Source organism: Lissotriton vulgaris, chromosome 6 (assembly GCF_964263255.1).
Source record: "Lissotriton vulgaris chromosome 6, aLisVul1.2, whole genome shotgun sequence".
Lineage (NCBI taxonomy): Eukaryota > Metazoa > Chordata > Amphibia > Caudata > Salamandridae > Lissotriton > Lissotriton vulgaris.
In genome coordinates, this window is record NC_141694.1 from 39,917,323 (window position 1) to 39,937,650 (window position 20,328).

At 48.5% G+C, this 20,328-nt stretch overlaps 1 long non-coding RNA gene across 1 annotated transcript in view; it reads left to right on the forward strand.

Annotated features, from left to right (window-relative positions):
- LOC147706760 (uncharacterized) overlaps positions 1-20,328 on the forward strand; it is a 245,573-nt gene that overhangs the window by 138,931 nt on the left and 86,314 nt on the right. Inside the window, exon 3 of the long non-coding RNA XR_015296423.1 lies at positions 6,391-6,496. This is a non-coding gene — a long non-coding RNA (uncharacterized LOC147706760). The remainder of the gene's footprint in view (positions 1-6,390; positions 6,497-20,328) is intronic.

Genomic DNA, 20,328 nt, shown 5'->3' on the forward strand with positions numbered 1-20,328 from the left:
ATTGGACGGACCACAGCTGCGTTCACTTCAACTACAAAAAGACCACGACCCACAACCACCCACAACCAATCCCCTGCAGAAACTGGAATAAAATTACCACCGACCAGCTCTTCACATCGCTTCACCAAAACCCTCCTACCAAATCATTGGACCCTAACCAAGCAGCCATCAACCTCACACAATGGATCACCCACAGCGCTGACGAATTAGCACCCTTGAAAAACCATCAAATTATACAAGGTATCAAAAAAGCCCCCTGGTTCAATGATGACCTTAAGAAAAGATCTGTCGCACCCTCGAGAAAGCATGGCGAAAAAACCCAACCACTGACAACTTGGCCACCTTCAAGAACGCCACCCGCAAACACCACCAACTGATCAGAACCACCAAGAAATCAGCATTCAAGGATCGACTCGACAACAACGCCCACAACAGCAAGGAACTATTCAACATCGTCAAAGAGTTTACCAACCCCACTGTCGGCACTAACGACATCACTCCCTCTCAAGACCTCTGCGACTCTCTAGCCTCGTTCTTTCACAACAAGATCGCTGACATACATAACAGCTTTGGCGACCAGTCCACCCCACCTACCTCCGAACAAAAACCCCCCACTAACTACATTTGAGCCTGGAACCCAAACACCACTGAAGACACCATCCGCTTGATGATTTCTATCCTCTCAGGATCGCCAACCGACCCATGCCCCCACCACATTTTCAACAAGGCAGACTCCATTATTGCACCCCATCTCCGAGATGTCATCAACTGCTCCCTCAATTCCGCTACCTTCCCGGAAAGCTGGAAACATGCCGAACTCAGCGCCCTCCTGAAGAAACACACAGCAGACCCCACTGAACTTAAGAACTACCGCCCCATTTTGCTCCTCCCTTTCCCTGCCAAAGTCATTGAGAAAACCGTCAACAGTCAGCTTGCCGCCTTCCTCGAATCCAACGGCTCCCTCGACCCATCACAGTCCGGCTTCCGAGCCAAACACAGCACCGAGACCGCCCTCATCGCAGCAACAGATAACATTCGAACTCTACTGGACAACGGAGAAACAGCTGCCCTCATCCTACTTGACCTCTCCGCAGCCTTCGACAGAGTCTGTCATAGTACCCTTATACAACGCCTCAGCAACGTCGGAATACAAGGAAAAGCATTGGACTGGATCATCTCGTACCTCGCTGGAAGAACCCAGAGAGTCCTCCTCCCCCCTTTCAAATCGGAAGCCACTGAAGTCATCTGCGGCGTTCCACAAGGATCATCCCTCAGTCCCACCCTCTTCAACGTATACATGAGCCCCCTCGCATCCATTGCGCGCCAAGACAACCTCAACATCATCTCCTACGCAGACGACACCCAGCTGATCCTCTTCCTCACCAAAGACCCAAACTCCACCAAAACCAACCTACACGACGGGATGAAAGAAGTGGCCGAGTGGATGAAGAACAGCCGTTTAAAACTGAACTCGGACAAAACGGAAGTCCTCATCTTAGGATCATCCCCCTCCGCTTGGGATGACTCATGGTGGCCACCGGCCCTGGGAAACACACCCAAACCAACGGACCACGCACGTAACCTGGGCTTCATCCTGGACTCCTCCCTCTCGATGACCAGACAAGTCAATGCTGTCTCATCATCATGCTTCAACATCCTACGTATGCTCAAAAAAATCTTCCGTTGGATCCCCACCGAAACAAGAAAGACGGTCACCCATGCACTAGTCACAAGCCGACTGGACTACGGAAACACCCTTTACGCCGGAACCACAGCCAAACTACAGAATAAACTCCAACGCATCCAGAACCCCTCAGCCAGACTCATCCTAGACATCCCCCGCCAAGCTCACATTTCCGGTCACCTGAAAGACCTCCACTGGCTCCCCGTCAACAAGAGAATAACGTTCTGTCTCCTCACCCACGCACACAAAGCCCTTTACGACCTAGGACCCGAATACCTCAACACGCGCCTGACCTTTTACACCCCCACCCGCCAACTACGATCGTCCAATCAAGCCCTCGCCACGATTCCATGCATCCAAAGATCCACCATGGGGGGAAGATCCTTCTCCTACTTAGCGACCAAAACCTGGAATTCTCTCCCGACCCACCTCCGCCTTACACTGAACCACCTCTCCTTCAGAAAACAACTAAAAACCTGGATATTCGATAAGTAACGTACCCCCCCCCCATTGAGGGAAAACCTGCCTTACGGGCAATTCTTGAGAATACGCAGGAACTGCAGTAATTTGAATGACTATCGTGAACAAGCAAGAGACCTTACCTCGAAATTAGAGACAAGGGGCTACCCAACCAAAATTCTGAACAAATGTCAGAAAAGAGCCTGAAACCAGCAACTTGAGACACTACTGGAAGATGTCACAAAGATCAACGATGAAATTCCACTGACCTGTGTGACTACCTATAGTCCAGCATCAAACAATGTGTGTGACTAAGGCCATCAATAAACACTGGCAAATATTGAACACAGGCAGTTTGAAATGGGAGAAACCCCTTTTCTCTTTTAAACATGCCAGGAACATAAGGGACGCAGTTGTGAACACAAGACCTAGAATTATAGGAACAAAATCATCAACAGTCCTCAACGCCTGGGATCTCCCAAACGTCACTGGCCACTACAAATGTGGTAACTGCAGCGTGTGCCACTTGACGGAGAATACTAAAACCCTATCTTTGGAACCAGGAAAAACGTGGACCATCAGGTCACACACCAAAGGTAACAGCACAAACGTAGTTTACCTTATCATTTGTCCTTGCAAAGTTCGCTACATAGGCATGACCAGCAGGAAGGTGAAGCAGCGGATTTGTGAACATAGGAGCATGATCCGGTGCAAAAAATCCTTGACAAAACTGACTGAACACTACCTCACCTTAAACCACACACCCAACGACATGACATGGACGGTCATAGAACAGCTGAATCCTGGTGACAGACTATCTCAACGACTAAATGAGAAAGCACAGCGTTGGATATATAGACTGTCCACCCAGAGCACAGGGTTGAACGATAACATTCCCTGGAACACTGTGCTCTCCAGGTAGAGCCCATGGGCTGAGATCTCTCCTATCATAATCCCGTGACCACTCCAACCCCCTGATGGCTAATCCATTTCTAGACCCCCCCTTTTAATAGGTTTTAATAAGCTAGTGATTACGGTGGCATCCTATACTAACACCGTGGTTATGTGATCTGATCAGCCTTGGACCTTACTAATATATGCACCCTGTCCAGGTCCACTTTTACGCTGATGAGCACTTTTCAGAATAACGAGCAGCACACATGCGGTCGTTTAACCCCTTTTCCCATTTCTAACCCAGGCTCACAACGCCACTTGATGTAGCCCAGCCATCTGAGGCTGCGTAAGCCTGGTGTCTGACTCAAGCCCATGTTGCCCTAGCAACCGGGCCTCACGTGACTCCGCCTGCCCCCCACCGGCAAACACGGAAGTATACTTCAGCATCGCGGTAGAGCTCGTGATTCACTCCAACGGAGCTCCCTACCGACCTGCTGCTAGGCTAATCTGCCAAACTTCCTCATGCCACGAGTAAGTCCTTAAACTACCGGACCCCACGAACCCAGGTTCGACTGAACCATTTATACCTTCACATATCCTCACCGCTTTCCCTCCTAGATGGTGGCTGAACGGTAACGCAGGGCCGGGGGATCTCATGAAGCCCTGAATCAGCGTGCTTTGAGTAAGAATGAATCCCTTTATTTCCCCATGTGTATGACTGTTTGTGCTGCCCTCGTTTGTATGCTAGTGTTACGAGTGCTTGTTTTTTAAAAACCAAAACTTAAATCACTTGCACTTAAGATCTTTTTTCGCGCCGCATTATTCATTTCCTATTACGGCACGCTCCCAGTTCAGGGCATAGGCACCTGTACTTTTCACAGTTCATGGGATTTACCCATTTATGTCGCTTTGACACGCACTGGAACAGCTGCGATCCAATTCAATTGGCTCACGATACTACACTGGTTTGTATGTTGTGGAATACCATGATGGCAGTAAACGTCTGTTTTCACGACAGCACACATACCAGTGTCAGTCACGGCTGCGCCAGACGCGCCCACGGGCATTCAGCCTCACAGAGTACACTATGCACATTGTACACTAGTACATCGCCCTCGCCGCACCCTCTTTTTTCCTGCTTTATTTCCACAGGTTTTTTCCGATCATCACGGAGAAAAACACTTTATAAAGAAATCACCGATTTGTGCTTTCACTATCACAAGTAGGCGAGGGCAGGATACACCTTAGCGTGAGTAGACCTCCCAGCCTACCTCACACTGGTCCTGAAGAAAACCTCTATAGTCACACGAAGGTTGAAACATGTAGACCTATTTCTTAAACCTAATCACCACTATTCTACTTCTATATGACACCACAGCCTTCCTAATTAGGCAAAGGTGCCACATGTAATTATTTTTATTGGTTGTTCAACCACTCCAGAATAAAGTATCTGAGAGGGTAGCGTTGTGACAGCTTTTAACCACACTTTGATCTACCCTTATCACATATAATCAAAATAACCAGCTCCACTGTAATCAGGTGTCGCAGCACACCTGGATGGCATTCAGCTATCCGGGTGGGACCCCGATGATGAAGCATGTCACCAACTAGGTTGGTGAGTGAGGGGTGTTTGATGTTTGATGTGTGATGTTTAGGGGTTTTTATATAGCGCACTGTCACTCCAGGGAGTATCCTGGCGCTGCAACTTCATTGCTAATAGATTATCAGATGTTATGGCTGAACTATAGCGGTTGTATACAGTTTAAACAAGGGTTTTGCACTTTGATTCGGCCAATCCATAAATCCAGGTTTTAAGGATTTTTTGAAGATCTGTTCTGATGTGATTAAGCGAAGGTGAGCAGGGAGTGTGTTCCAGGCTTGGGCTCCTAGAACTGCCAATGATTTTCCGCCCTTGGTGGCAAGTCTGAACTTGGGGACAGTCATCAAATTGGCCGTGGCTGACCTGAGTTCTCTAATTGGGTGGTATCTGTGAAATTTGTTGGACAGATATTTTGGGCCGCGCTTGTGATAACATCTGAATGTAATCACGAGGATTTTGAATAATATACGTTTCTGGATGGGAAGCCAGTGCAACATGTATAAGGCGGCTGTCGCTGATGATTTTCTAGGCCATCTTAGAACCAGCCGAGCCGCCGCATTTTGAACCATCTGTAATTTATGCAGGGTAGATTTTGCCACCCCTGCATACAGACTATTACAGTAGTCAATTCTTGATGTGGTTAAAGCAATTGCTACTGTGCGGCGGGCAGACAGAGGCAGGTAATCAAAGAATTTGCGTAGGCCTTTTATGATGTTGAAACAGACGGCAGCTACTTCTTTAGTTGGTTGTTTAAAGGATAGCATGTCGTCGAATTTTATGCCCAAGTTTCGAGTTGCACTGATGGTGTCTTCTAAGGACACAGGATTGTCCCAGATTTGGTTGCAGGGCTTGCACCTCAATACCATACTAATGTATAGGTCTTAAGTACCCCTAGTAATATGATCATCTCCCATGTGTGTGACAGATTCCCAGGCTCAGCCCATGACTCCTATATCCAGCGGAACAGCATTGTGCCCCAGCTGATGGCTAATCTGCTTCCAGAGCGTGCATGGATTACGGGTGAGTATGGCTAGTCTACGGCATGCTGGGTGTGTGACCTGCTGCACTCTACCTCTGCAACATTGCAATGTATATTTGTGTGACTCTGCATATCCCAACCGTCCCTGGTTGCTGAGCCCACTGCGGAATCCCAGGACCCCAGCTGAAGTCTGCTACAATGTGGCCCATGGGAGGACACGTTGTGTGGTGGAGTGTACTTTTGGTCTGCTGAAGTCACGTTTCCTCTGCCTGGACAAGATCAGAGGTGCACTGGCATACTCCCCCAGGAAGGTGTGTCAGATCGTAGTGGCATGCTGCATGCTCTGCAACATAACCATTCGCAAGGAGATTCCCCAGCTCCTGGATGATGATGAGGACCCAAGGTCCCCGCCTGCACACCAACCTGAGTCCAGGGATGAGGACAGTGGAGAGGAGGAAGGTGGTGACATGCGTCACCCACTCATCACTGTTTCACTTGAAGGTGGGTGACAATGTACAACATACCCATTGTCTGATGATATTGCTGTTGTTGTGAAGGGGTATGTGGGAATTGTAACAACAGCCATACGTAGACTCAGCAGTGGGTAGCAATGTTTCTACAATATGTAATTTTGGAAGGTATACGGGACGTGTATGTTGACACTTGTTGCCCATTGTGATATCTGCATGCTGGCTCATGTAGATGGTAGGTGTTGTGTGATGTCTGTGATGCCACACCCACACCAGCTAGTGTTGTTCTGTTGTGTTTCCCTAGGTGCCTTCAACGTATCCTGCCTACTTACAGTACATTCTCCTGATACATTATGGACATGTCGAAGACTGTACATCCTGCAATTAAGACGAAGCTGACACAACAACATGTGTGTAAGGTTTTTTAATTTTTAATGTTGACATGTGAGGGGGTGTATATTTCTATTGAGGTGGTGGTGGATCAGTGAGTTGACAGTCATGCAAAATGAGAGAGTAGAGTAGTCACCACATTGATGTGGTGACCCACAAACATTTGCTATTCCCAAGGCAGTGTGAGGAAGGACAATCCAAATGGTCATTGCATTGGTGAAGATGGTTGCCATCAGGGCTTGCTCTGTGACTGGTGTTTTGCAGGTGTTATGCCTCCAGATACTCCCAGGCTCTTCTTCAGACGGCCCCTTGGTTGCTTGGCAGGGGTGGGCCCTGCTGCAGGGCCAGTGGCATCTAAGGACTCACCCCTCTCTGTGGCCGCAGGGGAGGATGGTGAACTGTCATCCTGCGGCCCACCAGAGAGAGGTGGAGGTTTTGGTTGTGGTACAGGCCTGTCCCTCAGTAATGCCACTTGCTGGCCCATGAGGTCCACCATTTGTCCAATGCGGGCATCGATGGACCTCATCAGCAGGATGAGCTCGCGTAACAGGTCGTCCGACCGACCACTTTGTCCCTGGGCCTGTTCATATGCGCCAAGGACTCTGTTGATGTGGTCCAGGGATTCGGTCCTAGCCACCTGGTGTCTGTGGGGGACCCTTGCCCTCCCACCTACCCTGCTGCCATGGACCTGTTGCCTCACCACAGTGGGCACCCGCATCCTCTCCCTGCCATCCTCAGTCGGTGGTGTGGGGTGTTCATCCTCTTGGACAGGGAGGGTGTTGCAGGTAGCACTGGTGGTGGTGGACACACAGGCCATGACAGCAGGGGTCTGCGGTGATGTTGTTGCAGCAGATGTGATGGTGGGGAGGATGGGGTCCTGGGACCTGTTGCTCCCTAGCACACCAGATGGGCCGGCCTTGAGCTCATCGTCCAGAGGATCCTGGGAGTCAACATCTGAGAGTCCATGTAAAGGGGGAGAGACTGGCTGTGCAGGCTGCTGGTGTTGTCCTCTGTGGTGAGTTCCTGGTCACCTGTGGATTAGATGCGAAATGGTCATTGTAGTGTACCCCACATGCTTTGTGTTAGCTGTGTGTCATCCACTGTTTGTACACTACACAATTGACTAATCATCACATTGTTTGTATGCACACTACTGTGCCTCCTGACATGATGCAGTGGTGCATGCATTACTTGCCCATGGTGTGAGCTGTTAATGCATACCATGCGACCCATGCATAATTTATGATTACAGGGACCTGTTGCCATCTAGGGATTGGCACCACATGTTTTTCATTGAGGACTCTTTGTAGATTTGTCTGACCTGGCAGACGTCACATCTGGCATTGGACTGGCCATTGTCTTCTCCAGCATACATTTGTCCTGTCAGTGCATATCTTGTTTCATTCAACAACACCTGCTTAGTTAAATGTTGAATGGTCCTTGTTGCTCTGGCCCCATGGTGATGCACATGTCAATCGGTGTTGTGCATGATTTTGACCAGACTTTCTTCTACATGTGCATTGGTGTATCACACTTTGGTAGCTGTGACAGTTTCCTTTGCTTACCTGTGTGCATACTGTGCGTGGTAATGGTGTCAGTGTGCATATCAGTTGAATGAGAGGACTTGTGTTGTCATATGGCACCATATTGTTTGTGACAAATGTGTGTGTACACGTACTGGCTACTTACCTGTCATGTGCTGACATTTGGGCTTGTAATGTGACACATCTGTGTGCGTGGTGTAGGCTTACATCCTGCTCAATGGTGTAATGAGACAGAATGATTTGTCACCTACCTGTTAGGTGATCTCAAATTGGAGACAGTTAATGAGTACCGATATTTGGGTATATGGTTCGATAGGACTTTAAATTGGAATACCCATTTGGAAACTCAAAAAGCAAAGGCACTCTCTTCCATATGTGGCCTAAAAAGGTTTAATGGGGACTATGGTGAAATGTCACACCGACCAATGCTTAGAGCCTTTGATGCAATGATCCCCCCCAAGTTTTATATGGTGCAGAGATCCTTTATTTGAGCGGTAAGGGATCTTGGGACGTGATAGAGGGGAATTGCATAAAAAGGCTCCTATCACTTCCCCAATCTGCTATGATACAAGCCATCAGAACAGAAATAGGCACAAAGTCCTGGGTGATATTAACCCAGATGGCTGTGATCAGATTCTGGAAGAGATTAGAAGACCCGGAAAGTAAAAAAGTAGCATACTGGTGTCGCAAAGAAATTCAGAAAAGCGAGCTAAAATGGGCGAAGGCCAGTAGGGAAAAATTGAAGGGAATCTGTAATTCATTAGAGATCGACTTGGACCTGGGAACATATCAAATCCCTAGTACCAAAGGTGATCTGAAGCAAAGGGGGAAAGAAGTTTCCAAATTGCTTGATATAGGCTATTTAACAAAGAAAAAATCAGTGGCGCATATGTTAAATGCTTGGTCCCATGAAAACTGGTTCCCCTACCTTGATAGATTACCCAATCGTGGATTCAGGCAAGAGATCCTGAGGCTTCGAATTGGGATCAACCCATGGCTAATAAACAGAGACCTTAAAATAAAAATGTTAGATCAGGAAGGTCGCTGCAGGTGTAATCTGGGAACTAAGGGAGACCTGCTGCATATCCTGTTAAATTGTCTGACACTCCTAGAACATAGAAAACTTTGGTTGCGCCCAGTTTTTATAAAATATGATGTAAAAACAAGGTCGCAGGCGGCCAGCCTCTTAACAGAAATCCCCTACATCGATATTGCAATTGCCCTCGGGAAATTCACAAAGGTGGCCCTGAGTGCATTGAGAGCCAAAGAATAACATGTAGTACTGTATGGATTTTAGCGGAATGAAATTGTTTGGAGTGGTAAGAATGTGAATAGGTTTTAATATACAAAATAAGTTTTAAGATAATTGTAATTTTTACTGACTTTTGTACTTTTGATAATGGTGTGTATGATCTTTTTAATGGACAAGTTTTTAAAAATAAGTGTATGAATTTATGGTGCATACTCCATTCTGCGTTATGTTCACTGTATTGTTTAAAGACTATGGTCACAATAAACATATATTTTGACTTGACTTGACTACCTGTTAGTTTGTTTGGTGTGCTGCAATAGCTTACATCAGTTTGTGGGTTAGGTGGGGGATGTGCTCCAAGTTGATGGTGCTGTGGGACAGGGGGCATGGTGGGAGTAGTAGAGCATGCCTCCCACCCCCAAACAGCCCTCCCAGGGAAGATGGCTACCTACCTGTAAGTTTTTTTGTAGTGATACAATGGCTTCCGACTGCTCCTGGGTGGGGGAGTGCTCCATCCTGCTGAGGTGTGAGACAGGGGGCATGGTGGGAGTAGTGGAACAGGCCTCCCACCCCCAAACAGCCCTCCCAGGGAAGATGGCTACCTACCTGTGAGTTTGATTGTTGTACTACAGTGACTGCCACATGCTTTTGGGTGGGGGTGAGCTCCATCCTGCTCAGGGGTGAGACAGGGGTACCTGGTGGGAGTTGTAGTGCAGGCCTCCCACCCCAAACAGCCCTTCCGGGGAAGATGGCTGGCTACCTACCTGTAAGCTTGTTTGTAGTTATACAATGGCTTCTGACTGCTCCTTTGGGGGAGTGCTCCATCCTGCTGAGGTATGAGACAGGGGGCATGGTGGGAGTAGTGGAACAGGCCTCCCACCCCAAACAGCCCGCCCAGGGAAGATGTGTTAAACTGTAATTAAAATGACCCACAAGACTCCATTTTGTGTTGCCATGCTCTCGGCAACCTGGTGAAGAACTGCTTTCCACATCCCTGTTGAAACTTGCACAACCCTCCTTCCTCCTTGTGGTCAAGCCAATTCCGAGAAGCTGCCTGTGTGCCTCACCCCCCCAGTTGAGGTAGAGACTTAGCCAAATCCTGTCCATTGTTGGTAACTCAGCCCGTCACGACCAACTCCTGTGCCCTGTGAACACACCATCTGGTCAAGGAAGCACGAGGCTGTGAGCACACAATTGAGCAAGGAAGCACAAGACTGTGTACATTGCGCAATCAGAGATAGATGTCCCCTGGCCACGATTGCACCACAAGACTGACAAAGAACTTGTCAGATGAGGAACTTATCAAAATGTGGAACTATGTAGTGTGCAAATGGGCGTGGCTAGTACTATAAGTATGTGTGCGCTGCGGATTGAAGCAGCAGTCTCCGTAGAATTGTCTCTGTACCATTCAGGGACCCTGTCCTTAGCTCGAGCTAATAAATAACTTGCTTCCCTCCACGGCTGGTTGTCCTGGTCTCATTGGTAATGTATGATTTAAGCAAGAAGAACCCGTAGATTCTAGGTGTCCCCTGCACTGCTGGCTTTGACTCTCCTAGTGGGGAAGGGGTCTCCAAAAACCTGGTTCTACAATTTTGCGCCCCACGTGGGGCATCTTTGATGGTCGTCATCGAGCCTGGTGGTCGTGAGGGGTCCGTGATCGAATTCCAAGGGAGGCGCGCCACTACATCGGCTGAAAATTGCCTTTTTTGGCCCGAGGTCTCCGATTGCATGATTCCTCCCTCCAGTGGGCTACCCGACTGCGGCCCTGACTGACGCCCCAGTTCTGGCTCCTAGTTTTTGGAGAGCGAGACCTTTGTGACACTTGCCATGTTATCGAAGATTAAGGGTCAGGTAAGAGTGGGATTGGCCCACTTCTTTGGTGAATTGTATTTTGGTTTTGGGTATTGTTCGACTTTTGCAAAAGCCGAAGCCAGAGGGTAAGTACAGTTGTATGCTGTAAATATTAGATTTTACCCTTTGATGTTTGGAACCAGGATACACGTCTAAGATACCTAGATTTAGTAAGTTTCGGAAATGGTGTTTTTGTTATTGTACACAGGACTCCGCATTGGAGGAATCTTGTCCGATTCCTCCTTTGGGGACCCCTAATCATGAAGTCTATGCTAAACATGGTGTTGGCCGATTATGTTTTCCTCACTTTGGCACAAATATACAAAGGGTAGTGCTGAATTACAATGGCCAATATACGGTAGTTTTGAACCTCCTGTATTAGATAATTTAGAGGAAAAGTTGTTTCAAAGAAAAGCTAGAACTGCGATGTTTGATTCCTTTTGGGTTTGGCGCAAGGAGTCCACACAGAAAGAAATCAAACTTAAAAAGAACGAAGCTAAAATAATGCGTATGAGTGTGATTCAGAAAGCCCAGAATCATGATAATCAGAAAATAGAAGAGGGTATGGTAATAGAGGATAGATTAAATAGAATGCAGGTAGATGGATGTTACATTAAAAAGAAGGTCCCTGAAAAGGCCCGGGACAAGGAGGATGACCCTCTCATGACCTCCATGTTGAACACCCCTCCACCCTATACTCCCTCCATGTATCCGGCCCTTGATCCCACCCAATTGACCCCCACTACTGCTCCAGCCATTGCCCCTGCCCATGCCCTGGTTTGTCCGATTCCTCAGCCACTTGTTCCTAACGCCCGACTGTTCAGGCCACTGTACCAATGCAAGTCCACCGCTCTTTTCCTCTTGTTGCACCTTCCACTGGTCCCGTACCTGTCCAACCTAATATGCCTTCAACTCCTGTTGCAACCAACCCATTTCTTGTTGACAGTCATCCGACATCTTCCCCCAGTGCAGGGCTATTAGCAAATGCATGGTCAGTGGTCCGTGATTATATCCCTTATATAACTCCACATAGACCACCCACTCCCACACGACGCACCTTGCGCAGACTGATAGGTAGTACACAGGAACAACTCGCTATGAGTCAACAAGCTTGTGTGTGGATGGAAAATAACACTATGTACACCGCTCAGGATATATGGATGACAATGGATCAGTGGACATGCATTAAACAGATTAAAATTTTTTGTGAAATGTGTGACATACTGATCCAAATGTGGGAGGATTTTGTAGAATCAGGTCCACCCACAGGTCTGTCTGACCTTCGCCATAAGGTTGAAAAAGGGGATATTCAGGGCCCAGCACTATTATGCGATCTAATCACATTGGTAGCCTATAGAGACTCCTTATCTGGTGTTATGTTAAATAAGGGTTTTCCAATGAGGGAGGTACAGCCTGTTTGGAGAGAACGCGTTGTTGGCATAGATGGCAACCCTGACACACCGGCAGGTTTTAGACAAATGTGGGTCCATGTCCCTTGGAAAAGGTCTGAATTCCTCCAACTTAAAAGCCAATTGCCTGACCCGCGTAAAAATCTAAGGAATTGACTCAGACACTCCAATCTTGTGTAATGACTTTAGCAGATATAGATATGTTAATGGGACAGGTAGTACCGACTGAAGTATGGTCCAAAATACGCCATAATGATCAGACAGAATTTGGCCGTACGTGGAAGGAATTTGAGGAAGCATGATCTTAGCCCTTACGGCCCAGATACTTACTGCCATGAAAAAGATGTTGACACCTCACCGTATCAATTGGGACAGATTATCTGCTTGCAAGCAGAAGAAAGATGAAAGTGTCTCTGACTTTTTCAAACGATTCGAAAGCACATTCACCGACTATAGTGGACAGGACATGACTTTAGAAGGGGGACAGCGACTGTTTGGGGATAAATTTGTGTCCAATCTGTTACCAGAGCTTGGGACTAAGCTAAAAATGTCAGAAAGTGCATGGCCCATCTCCACCCCGTCTGGTATTTTGACAATGACCCAGTACTATGAGAATAGGGAGAATGAAGAGCGAGATAGAACGGATAAAAATACTAAAGACTTAAAGACAAAGGTATTACTCCAACAAGCATACCCGACCCACACCCAAAACAGAGGTGCCCCTAAGTTTCAATGAATAGCTCAGAGACCTGCCCCTGTGACTCGTCCCCACCGCTGGGACCCAACCAGTGCGCTTATTGTCGCCAGGAGGGTCATTGGCGCGACAAGTGTCCCTTGATAGCCCAGAACAACTCTGCCCCCGCTGACCGCTTCACAGGACAACGTCCCCGGAGAGGACGAGGGCGAGGCAGACCTAGAACGCAGTTACAGGACAGACGCCCCCTTATGCAAGAGAATAGATTTGATACCGCTAATTATGAGGACCGCAATTATTTTACTGAGGATTATGAGCCTGAAGAAGGGACGGGGTTCTTGTCCCAAACGATTGCCAAGGACGAGAGAAGGGACCCTTGCCTATTCCTGTTGACCAAAAGGGACCGTATGCCCATGTTACAACATTGGGCTCTACGGAAAAATTCTTGGTCGACCCTGGTGCAACCATATACTGTTCTCCTGATGGGGTTTACATCACTATGGGTCCCCCTACCACACACCCAGTAGATTTAGATTTCACAAATCCCATTCCCAAAGAACTTCAGAATGTCCCTCCTGCTCTTTGGGCCCAAGGTGATACTGATGTCGGCCTTTTGTCCATATCCCCCTTTTCTGTTACCCTGAAGGAAAATGCTCGCACTCCCCGACTTCCCCAATACAAAATACCCAAAGAAGGGGAAAGGGCATTACTCCAGATCATTTCTGAACTTGTTGACAAGGGTTTGGTTGAAGAGACAAGAGGAAATGTGTGCAATAGCCCAATTTTGCCTGTCCCAAAACGCACCGATTCTTCCAAGCCCCCTGTTAATCGTTTTGTCATTGATTTGCGCGAGATAAACAAAATAGTAGTACCCCAGTTTCCTATGGTCCCAGATATCACCACTCTACTGACTATGGTTCCCCTGTCTGCATGTTTCTTCTCTGTCATTGACTTACAAAAATGCCTTCTTTAGTATACCCGTTGATGAACAGAGTAGGGACCTTTTGGAATTCTCATTGGCAGGACGGAGTTTCCGGTTCTGCAGAGCACAACAAGAATATACTGAGAGCACCTCAATTTACAGTTTAGGCCCACAAGGGCCAACTTGATTTCCTGACCCTACCCCAAGGTACCGCACTACTCTGGTACGTTGATGTTTTGCTTATAGCAGCAGACACCGAGGCGTTATGTAAAGAAGCTACAATGAAATTGCTCCTGCATCTGGCACAGTTCAAACACAAAGTTTCCCTCTCCAAACTCCAACATTGCCGACATGAGGTGACCTACTTAGGTCATCTCCTGTCGAAGGAGGGATGCCGCCTCACCCCTGAACGAATACAAACAATCAGTAAGATTCCCCCACCAAAAACGCAGACAGAGGTACGTGCTTTTATTGGTATCACCTCCTACTGCCGCCAGTGGATACCCAATTTTTCTTTACTCATTAAACCTTTATTGACCCTCACACTTAAAGATGTCCCCCACCCCCTCCCTTGGACAAATGAGTGCCAGCATGCATTTGAAGAACTGAAAACAGCCTTGTGTTCGGCCCCGGTGCTAGGCACCCCTAGTTATCAATAACCCTTCACTCTTTTTGTACACAAGCATAATGGTTGCGCATTGTCAGTGCTAACACAGTGTTTTGGTGACAGATAACGCCCCTGTGCATATTTTTCTGCAGTTCTAGATCCCGTAGCCCGGGCATTACCTAGTTGCTTGAGAGCAGCAGCTGCAGCTGCCACATCCATTCGCCAATCTGCTGGCCTGGTCCTTGATACTGCACTTACAGTTATGGGTCCTCACGCAGTTGACACTTTATTAAATAGCAGAATAGAAGGGGGTTCCCCAAGGGGATTTAAGATGCTGGCAGGTAAAGAGGGGGAAAATGCAATACAATAGAATCAGCAACTACCCTGCCAGGGTATATTTTGTGGTCCCCTAAAGGATCCTTAAATATCAATAGATGGTGACATAAAATATGTATCAGAGCCAAATACACATCATACAAGGTTCATTTAGCTTTTTTTGGATTTATTTATTAAATTGGTATGAAAAGTTCATCTAGGTCATTTAGATTGACATGTGTTACATTTAACTCTACATATCATCTATAATAGGAAAAAATAGACGTTTTTTTCACAAAACATTGATTGAACCAAGAGGAGTTCATAAAATATATATACACGTCCCACACACTCCCATACACATCCACTAAACTAACAATCACTTTCAGACTCACCACATACAGATATTCACGGTCACATACATCTATTTATAACATTCATCACGGTGCATCAAGGCCTGCAGAAAGAATATCATGCGGCTGCATGGACAAAGGTCAGGTTGTGGAGGCAAGTGGATAGAAAAAAGATAGTTGACAATGACTAGACTGTCGCCATCCACAACGATCACGCCGACGTGCGTTTCGGTGTTGAGCCTATTAATGCATCAGGGCGGTGATGACCAGGGGGCCGGGACTCACACACTGTAGATAAAATAAAATTCATAAAAATTTCATATGGTTATAAAGAGATACATTTGATAAACAATTCCAGAAAATACATCATGTTTACTTCAGCAATATGTGTGTTAAGGCTCTGATATCATATAGTCACTCAAAAGCATATAGGTTCTTCCTCATTGGGTAAGAACAAATGGTCAACACTAATGGACCATAGAGGCGGGCGGGCAGAAATCCAGTAAAGACAATTTATTCCATTCATTCATAAGCATAACATCTTTCAATCACTAGGGACAGCACAGTAAGGAGGAGGTCCTATCATATTAAAAGATCGTAACTAAGTATGTCAGAGAGGGGGGGCGGGAATTTCTATATGAGGGATGTTCATAAATCACAGTGAGGTCATTTCGCGAGTGGGGAACAGGCGCTTACCAGTTTCCAAACAACATGAAGAGCACCACAAGGATATACAGAGAGCCCCTCAATTTACAGTTTAGGCTCTTAATGGCCAACTTGATTCCCTGACCCTATCCCAAGGTACCGCACTACTCCAGTACGTTGATGATTTGCTTATAGCGGCAGACACCGAGGGGTTATGTAAAGAAGTTAAAATGAAATTGCTCCTGCATCTGGCACAGTTCAATCACAAAGTTTCCCTCTCCAAACTCCAATATTGTCAACATGAGGTGACCTACTTAGGTCATCTCCTGTCGAAGGAGGGACGCCACACCCCTGAACGAAAACAAACAATCAGTAAGATGCCCCCACCAAAAATGCAGAAAGAGGTATGTGCTTTTATTGGTATCACCTCCTACTGCTGCCAGTGGATACCCAATTTTTCTTTACTCATTAAACCTTTATTGAGCTTCCCACTTAAAGATGTTCCCCACCCACTCCCTTGGACAAATGAGTGCCAGCATGCATTTGAAAAACTGAAAACAGCCTTGTGTTCGGCCCCGGTGCTAGTCACCCCTAGTTATCAATAACCCTTTACTCTTTTTGTACACAAGCATAATGGTTGCGCATTGTCAGTGCTAACACAGTGTTTTGGTGACAGATAACGCCCCTGTGCATATTTTTCTGCAGTTCTAGATCCCGTAGCCCGGGCACTACCCAGTTGCTTGAGAGCAGCAGCTGGAGCTGCCATATCCATTCACCAATCTGCTGGCCTGGTCCTTGATACTGCACTTACAGTTATGGTTACTCACGCAGTTGACACTTTAATAAATAGAACAAAAACTCAACACCTTACTAGTGCACTTTTGTCCGGATATGAATTGACTCTCTTAGCCAGTCATATCACCATCTGACGCTGTATTACGCTAAATCCATCCACATTGCTACCCTTTGTTGATAGTGACACTAGTTCTGATCCACATGATTGTGTTCTCCGGACGGAGGAAGAGACTAAAGGCCATGTGGATTTGACTGACACACCCCTCACTGACCCTGATGGTACCCTGTATGTGGATGGTTCTTGCTTCAAACTTCCTGATGGTAGCACAATTGCTGCCTATGCCATCACCACGTTACAGACAGTATTGGAGAGTGAGAGAATACCTTAGCAATCAGCTCAGGCTGCTGAGTTAGTGGCACCAATTAGAACTTGTGAACTGTGTACGGGGATGGCCGTCAACATCTACACTGACAGCCAGTACGCCTTCGGCGTGGCTCATCTACATCTCCCCACTCATCTACAGACCCCTGGGACCACGCACACCCTCATCTACAGACCCCCGGGACCAGGCACACAATTCAGCGAAGACATCGCCGACTTCATCAGCCTGCAACCCCTCCCCTCCACTGACTACATCCTCCTCGGGGACCTCAACTTCCACCTGGAGAACAACAACGATCGCAACACCACCACCCTGCTGGACAACCTCGCCAACCTCGGTCTCAAGCAGCTGATGACCACCCCCACCCACTACGCCGGACACACACTCGACCCCGTCTTCTCATCCAGCAAGAACCTCTCCGTCAGCCATGCCACCGGACTCCACTGGACGGACCACAGCTGCGTCCACTTCAGCTTCAGTAGGACCACGATCCACCATCACCAGCAACAGGTTGCATGCAGAAACTGGAACAAGATCACAGCCGACCAGCTCGCGACTTCCCTGAGCATGAACCCTCCCACCAGCGCAACGAACCCAAGCCAGGCGGCCACCAACCTCGCCAAGTGGATCAGCAACTGCGCAGACGACCTCGCCCCTCTGAAGACCCCGCCCAGCAGACCCGGCAGCAAGAAAGCCCCATGATTCACCGACGAACTCAAGAGCTCCAAGAAGAACTGCCGAGCACTCGAGAAAGCCTGGCGCAGTGACCCAACACCGAACAACATGACTGCCCTCAAGCTCGCCACCCGAAAACACCACCAACTGATCCACGCCACCAAGAAAACTGCATTCAAGGAACGACTGGACAACAACGCACACAACAGCAAGGAACTCTTCAACATCGTTAAAGAGCTCTCCAACCCCAACGCAGGAAACAACGACATCACCCCTTCGCAAGACCTCTGCAACTCCCTCGCCTCCTACTTCCACAACAAGATCACTGACATACGCAACAGCTTCAGCACTCAACCAACGCACGCCACAACTGAACCACCGCCCCCCTCCACCACCCTCTGCGCCTGGACCCCGATCAGCACTGAAGACACCATCCGCACGATGAACTCCATCCACTCCGGATCTCCGGCCGACCCCTGCCCTCACCACGTCTTCAGCAAGGCCAACTCTGTCATCACACCCCACCTGCGGGACATCATCAACACCTCCTTCGACACCGCTACCTTCCCGGAGAGCTGGAAGCACGCCAAACTCACCGCTCTACTAAAGAAGCCATCAGCCGACCCCACCGACCTCAAGAACTACCGCCCCATCTCGCTGCTCCCGTTTCCTGCAAAAGTCATCAAAAAGACCGTCAACAAGCAGCTGGCCGCCTTCCTCGAGACAAACAGATCCCTCGACCTCTCGCAGTCTGGCTTCCGGGCCAACCACAGCACCGAGACTGCCCTGATCGCAGCCACCGATGACATCCGAGCCCTGCTTGACAACGGAGAAACAGCGGCCCTCATCCTCCTAGACCTCTCCGCGGCCTTCGACACTGTCTGCCACCGCACCCTAGTGCGGCGCCTCAGCAACGTTGGAATCCAGGAGAAGGCACTGGAATGGATCATCTCGTTCCTCGCCGGAAGGACACAGAGAGTCCGCCTCCCCCCGTTCAGATCAGAAGCCACCGAAGTCATCTGCGGCGTTCCTCAAGGCTCCTCGCTCAGCCCAACCCTCTTCAACGTCTACATGAGCCCCCTTGCAGCCATCGCACGCCAACACAACCTAAATATCATCTCCTACTCCGACGACACCCAGCTGATCCGCTCCCTTACCAACGACCGCGCCACCGCCAGAGCCAACCTACACGAAGGGAGGACAGACGTAGCCAAGTGGATGATGAACAGCCGCCTGAAACTGAACTCGGACAAGACGGAAGTCCTCATCCAGGGATCTTCACCCTCCGCCTGGGATGACTCCTGGTGGCCCCCCGCCCTGGGCAGCGCACCCAAACCAACAGACCACGCACGCAACCAGGGCTTCATCCTGGACTCCTCCCTCTCCATGACCAGACAAGTCAACGCCGTCTCCTCGTCGTGCTTCAACATCCGGTGGATCCACACTGAGACCAGGAAGATGGTCACCCAGGCCCTCGTCACCAGCCGTCTGGACTACGGCAACTCCCTCTACGCCGGAACCACCGCCAAACTCCAGAAGAGACTCCAGAGGATTCAGAACGCCTCAGCACGACTCATTCTGGACATCCCCCGTCGCAGCAACATCTCCGGACACCTGAGAGATCTGCACTGGCTCCCGGTCAACAAGAGAATCACCTTCCGTCTCCTCACCCACTCACACAAAGCCCTACACAACCAAGGCCCAGGATACCTCAACAGTCGCCTCAACTTCTACGCTCCCACACGCCAGCTTCGATCGACCTGCCACGCCCTCGCCGCCGTCCCCCGCATCCGAAGAGCCACCACAGGAGGAAGGTCCTTCTCCTACCTGGCCGCCAAGACCTGGAACTCTCTCCCGACCCACCTCCGCCTGACCCAGGACCACCTTGCCTTCAGGAAGCAGCTCAAGACCTGGCTGTTCGAGCAGTAGCGGACCCCCCTTCCCCTAGCGCCTTGGGACCCTCGTGCGCGTTATAAATGCTTTGATTGATTGATTGATTGATTGGCCCATAATTTTGGGCGACTATGGGCTGAGAGGGGATTTTTTACTTCTCATGGTACTAAGATACAGCATGGTCATCTGGTCAGCAGGCTGTTAGAAGCATTGACTTTTCCTTCAAAGATAGCTGTGGTCAAATGTAGCACCCTCAAGAAAATAACAGCTAAAGATGTCTCTGCCTGTATGTATGTAGCTGGCCCCTCAAACTGGGTACCGGAGAAAGGGATGCACGAGGATACTATTGAGAATGTGAAGGAAATACAGGCAGAGGCGACTAGAGAGGAAAAGGCTACTGGGAAGAGCAAACAGGCCTATTGAATGAGAATGGCTGTTGGACGGATCTGTCTGAACAACAGCGATAGTTGTTACCCAATGCCTATGTTTTACCAGTGGTCACTATGGCTCATCG